The sequence below is a fragment of the Hipposideros armiger genome, unplaced genomic scaffold (genome assembly GCF_001890085.2).
Source record: "Hipposideros armiger isolate ML-2016 unplaced genomic scaffold, ASM189008v1 scaffold_88, whole genome shotgun sequence".
Classification (NCBI taxonomy): Eukaryota; Metazoa; Chordata; class Mammalia; order Chiroptera; family Hipposideridae; genus Hipposideros; species Hipposideros armiger.
In genome coordinates, this window is record NW_017731438.1 from 3,517,109 (window position 1) to 3,523,473 (window position 6,365).

The window sequence follows — 6,365 nt, forward strand, 5'->3', positions numbered from 1 at the left end:
CAACTCCCCAATAAAAAAAAGTCTTAAAAAAAATTACCCATGAAGTAAAAATTCCATTTTAAAAACAAGATGTTTACTATCTTTATGAGAATTTTTAAATTTATTTTTAGAATAGATAATACAATATGTTTCCAAATGAGAAAAAAATGTAAAAATAAAGGTATACATTGAAGCATCTCCCATCGATTCAGTAACCACCTCCATAGGGAAGGTCATTTATTGATTTTTTTGTGTGCTTTTCCAGTGTTACTGAATTTGTGTGCAAATATAATACAAGCAAATATATTCTTGTTTTCTCCCTTCTAATGTACGAGGCAGCATACTACCCACAGCTTTGCATGTTGTTTGTTTTGTTAACAATATATCTTGGAGATCTTCCCACATTAGTACAAAAGCTAATTTTTTTATAACTGTATTGTATTCTCTTGTACAATATTAAATAATTTATCCAATCATATCTCTATTGATGGACATTTGAGTTATTTCCAATATTCACAATTATTAAGAGGCGTTTGCAACACATTGTTTATGACATAGCTGGAGAAGTCATTTTGGGGAAAAAAAGAGCAAAATGACTCTACCCACAACTTTAACCCCAGAGAAATAAATAAAATAGTTTTAAGTTTATAAATAGTTTAAGTTTCAACTCAGAATCTGTAAGTTCTTACATTTAAAAATTTACAGTGTCTATAAAATATTACATTGCAGACATTTTATTCATAACATTTTAGGTCAAGGACCCTTATGAAAAAATATGATGAAAGATATGGATCATTTCCGTTAAAAAGTGCACACTCCAACAAAATTTTTGCAAAATATTCCAAGAGGTAACAGATCATCTATTTTAATTGGTCAAACATCTAATATTTAAAAATTCATGAACCAAACTCATTCCAGTAAGTTAATATTTCTAATTTCTAGCATGGTGGAGGGATAGAAACATTTTTAATAGTTGTCTGAATAAAAAGAAGATTATTGCATATTAGATCATGCCAAGCCTATGGATGAGCTTTGCCTGGCTTGCATCAGTGTTTTGATTTTTCTTTTTCTAAAACAATAATCACTATTTGTAAACTGGAAGATTTCACACAGAGACCTATATTTTCAGTTTCTTCAAAAATTAAAAATCTAGTGTCAGTGGACACACATGCTCCCTGCAAGTGTGCAAGTCTGCAAGAACTTTCAGCCTACCTCCTCTTGTCTTCTGCCCACCAACCCTGCTGTCTGGCCCTTATAGGCATTTGGATTTGAGATTCCTGGACCTTGGGTTTACATTTTGGAAACCCTAAGGTTCTGTCATTTTCTTCCTTGGTTTCATCCTGAGTTATTTAGGGATAACCCAAAAAACAAAGGTGAAAGCAGATGGTTCTTGAAAGGTTTTCTTCTTCTTCCAAGTTCTCCTCACCAGGAGATGAGATAAGGAAGGTAGAGAAGGGGTGGGGGCGGAAGAGAAAGGGCTGACAGACTTTGTGAACATGAAGCAAGAGTGCCGAGGGTGACAGACCAAGATGGGTTCTTGGTTTTATTAGGGACAGCAGGGGAAGCTCATGGTGTAACTGAGAGTGGAACATGAAGCCGTTTCATCTTGGAGAAGTTGGCTTTACCAAGTTTATCATCTTAGTTTGGTGTGGTCTTGCTGTAGGAAGTGACAGCAGGAGTGGGAAAATGGGTCCCAGTTGTTGGAAATTCCACTCAGGGTGGAGTTTCTATCCTCGCCATCTGTTCATGGGGCCTTCCCATCCATCTCCTTTGTGCTCTGGCATCCTGCCTTGACAAACGGCTTGGCTCAGTATCATAGATAATATTTCTCTGAACACTTTTTCAATGCCTAACTTGTACTTCACATTTGTAGCTAGCAACTTTCTCTATAATCATTTTAGGAAGCTTACAAAGGCAACATATTAAATGTTATATATTGTGTATCATTTATCTAACACTTAGTGAGCATTTATTATTTGTCAGGCACTGTTCTAAATGCTTTAGTTAACTTATTTAATCCTCACAGCCACCCTATGGTGTAGGTCCTAATATCACATACACGCAGAACTGAGGAGAGTACGGTTTCAAAGTCAATTAAAAAGAAAATTCCAAAACAAATTTGAAAAAAAATCATGAAAACCTAAAAAGTATTAAACTCACTCTACTCTGATATATTTAAATATTTAAAATGCAAAATCAGTTTTATAGCTTAATTTTTCAAACACAAAGGTGATTAAATTATGGTTATGAGGTGCCAAATTAACATAACGAAGTTCCCAGGAAATGAATTGATTGGTCTTTTGGAGATTTTTGCTACCAAAGACTCATCACAGGGAAGAAAGTAAGGGTGATTTTCCTCAGAAGCAGGCGAGCTTTTCTGTTCTAGAATTTGGACCTTTCCCATCCCAGATTGTTTGTTTGGTGTTTATTTGCTTATTTGATTGCAGGATACCAAAAAGGCTGACCCAAATAAGCCTTTTCTAGAGGAGGACCTAGGCTAATTGAGATAAACTTCCTGGATTGTCTGTGAGGATAACTGTATGTACAACAAGTATTTTGAAGGGAATAGGGATGGGCTAGAAGGGAGTCAGGTGGGTTTGTAGAGACCAGAGGCCGGACAGTGGGTCTGGACAATAAACATCCGGAAGTAACCAAGAAGACACAGGTCCCAGGCCTCTGCCTATTTCTCCTGAGTCCTGGTAAACCCAAAGGAAAGGAAGAGAACCATTTGCCATTGGGGGCTGAAGGGCGAATAATATCAGATTTTTGTTGATCTCGGCAAGTAGAAACTTTGAAACCAGATATGACATGATTTACAAAAATAAGGAAATGTACTACTTATACTCTGATTGTTGAGAAGCAATTCCTTCTTCTTATATCCAATGTATTTTTTTTTGTTCTTAAGCAAACCTCCTTCTGTGCACAGACTAGTTTTCTTCCATTCCCTCTACCTCATTTTTACTGCATTTTTACAGGTTAGCAGCAGCAGCCAGATGCCCTTATGCTGATTTCTACAGACTTATGTTGCCTGAGTCCCTAAGTCACCACCTCCCAAAGCCAAGTACAAAGTTCACTCTCATTTGGTGAGCATTAGGAATGAATCACCCCCACACCCTCCCAGCCTGAAAGCCTGTTGTGCCTGCTTCTTAAATCGCTCCTAAGTCTTCTTGTTGGCCTTCAGGAATCTTACAATTACCATGTGACCCAACAATTCCACTCCTAGGTATATATCACAGAGAACTGAAATCATGTTCACACAAAAGCTTGTATGTGAATGTGCATAGCAGCATTATTCATAACGGCCAAAAAGTGGAAACAATTCAAATAGCCATGAACTGGTGAATGAATAAACAAAATGTGGAATATTTATTTAATAGAACATTATAAGTAATAAAAAGAAAAAAAGTACTGATACATGCTGCAATATTGATGAACCTTGAAAAAATTATGCATAATGAAAGAAATCAGACACAAAGAATATACTCTATGATTCCATTTACATGAACTATTCAGAACAGGCAAATCCATACAGACACAATGTGGATTGGAAGTGACGAGGGACTGGGAAGAGGAAAAGTTAAGAGTGACTCTTAACAGGTACTGGGTTTCTTTCTGGGGTGATGGAGATATTCTGGGATTTGACAATAGTGATGGTGGCACAATATCATGAATAAACTAAAAACCACTAAATTATACACTTTAAAATGGCGAATTTCATGTTACGTGAATTATATCTTAATTTAAAATTTTTAAATTTTTTTTAAATTTTTTTATTTTCAGGTGTACAAAACAATATAATAGTTAGACATTTACACCCCTCACAAAGTGATAACTGCCCCCAATCCACTACCCCTCTGACATCGAATATAGCTGTTACAATTCCATTGACTATATTCCCTATGCTGTACTTTACATTCTGTGACTATTATTTACAAGGTCTGCCAATGAAGTTTGCAAAATTGCCACTGTGCACTTACATGGGAAGCACTGTACAAACAGTTCAGTAAAGTTTCATAACCTTGGTATATCAGTGTCTCACAGCTGTGTTCATGTCAATGTGTGGTGGTGTCTTGCTGAATGGTGTTCATCACTGCATGTTTTTGTGTGCCGTCGCTAGAATGTCTGAGCTTGAATTAGAGCAATGAACAAACATTAAATTTCTTGTTAAACTTGGGAAGAGTGAAAGTGAAGTCAGGAACATGTCAGTCCAAGTTTATGGGGATTAGTGCCATGAAGAAAATGGCAGTGTACAAATGGATTAAATGTTTTTCTGAGGGGAGAGGATGTGTCACTGACAAAGAGAGGTCAGGGTGGCCAGTAATGAGCAGAACTGACAAAACCATTACAAAAATTCATCGAATAATGTGGCTGACTGTGAGAAGCATAGCAGGCCAAATAAACATCGATAGAGAAACAGGAAAATCTGAACTGAAAATCTTGGCATGAGAAAGGTGTGTGTAAAAATGGTCCCGAAGGGGCTCACAGATGAACAAAAGCAAAGGAGAGCTGAAGTTTACCAAGACCTTTTGGAGAGGCAAGACGATGTTTTGGGCCATGTCATCACTGGTGATGAAACATGGATATACCGATATGACCCTGAAACAAAGTGTCAAAGTGCACAATGGAAGTCACCCAATTCTCCACGACCAAAAATGTTCTGTCAGTCCAAATCAAGAGTCAAAACGATGTTGCTAACCTTTTTTGATATCAGAGGAATTATTCATTATGAATTTGTACCAACTGGACAAACAGTTAACCAAGTTTACTATTTGGAAGTGACAAAAAGGCTGAGTGAAGAAGTTAGACAATCTGAACTTTTCACCAACAGTTCATGGTTCTTGCATCACAACAATGCACCAGCTCACACAGCACTGTCTGTAAGGGAGTTTTTAGCTAGTAAACAAATAATTGTATTGGAATACCCTCCCTACTCACCTGATCTGGCCCCCAATGACTTCTTTCTTTACCAGAAGAGAAAGGAAATATTGAAAGGAAGACATTTTGATGACATTGAGGATATCAAGGGAAATACGATGATAGCTCTGATGGCCATTCCAGAAAAAGAGTTCCAAAATTGGTTTGAAGGGTGGACTACGCGCTGGCATCGGTTCATAGCTTTCCAAGGGGAATACTTTGAAGGTGACCATAGTGATATTCAACAATGAGGTATGCAGCACTTTTTCTAGGGTGAGTTCGCAAACTTAATTGTCACACCCTGTTTGTACACGAATGCGCGTGCACACGTGTGTGTGTGTGTGTGTAATTATAGTTGACATTCACTATTATTCAACTTCAGCTTCAGGTGTATATTTCAATGGTCAGGCACTACGCAGCCTATGAAGTCTTCTCCCTATAATAAGTCCAGCATCCATATGGCAACCTACATAATCTTTACATTATTGATTATAGTCCCCAAACTTTTTTTCATATCCTAATGGCTCTATTGTGATTACTAATTTGTACTTCCTAATCCCTTAAACTTCTCCCCCATCCCCACCCCCTCCCATCTAGCAACCATTAGTTTTTTTCTTCCTATATCTCTGAGTCTATTTCTGTTTTGTATGTTTGTTTATTCTGTTCTTTAGTTTCCACATATAAGTGAGATCATATGGTATTTGTCTTTGTCCATCTGACTTATTTCCTTTAGCATAATATTATCTAGGTCCATCCATGTCGTTGCAAATGGTAAGATTTCATTCTTCTTTATGGCCAAGTAATACTCCATTGTATAAACATGCCACAGTTTCTTTATCCAATCATCTGTCAATTGGCATTTTGGTTGTTTCCGTATCTTGGCTATTGTGAATAGCTCAGCAATAAACATATGGGTGCATATATTTCTTCAAATCAGTGTTTTGGATAGATACCCAGGAGTGGAATTGCTGGGTCATAAGATACTTCCATTTTCAGTTTTTTGAGGTACCTCCATACTGTTTCCCATAGTGGCTGCAATCCCACCAATAGCGCACGAGGGTTCTCTTTTCTCCACATCCTCGCCAGCACTTGTTTGTTGATTTATTGATGGTAGCCTTTCTGACAGGAGTGAGATGATATCTAATTGTGCTTTTTATTTGCATTTCTCTAATGATTAGTGATGCTGAGCATTTTTTTCATATGTCTGTTGGTCGTCATCTGTATGTCCTTTTTAGAGAAATGTCTCTTCATGTCCTCTGCCCATTTTTTAATTAGGTTGTTTGTTTTTTGGTGTTGAGTTGTATGAGTTTTTTTTAAGTTTTGGATATTAACCCCTTATCAGATTCATCATTGGCAAATATCATTTCCCATTCAGTAGGCTTCCTTTTTGTTTTATTGATGGTTTCCTTTGCTATGAAAAAACTTTTTAGTTTGACGTAGTCCCACATGTTTATCTTTTTCTTTCGCTTCCC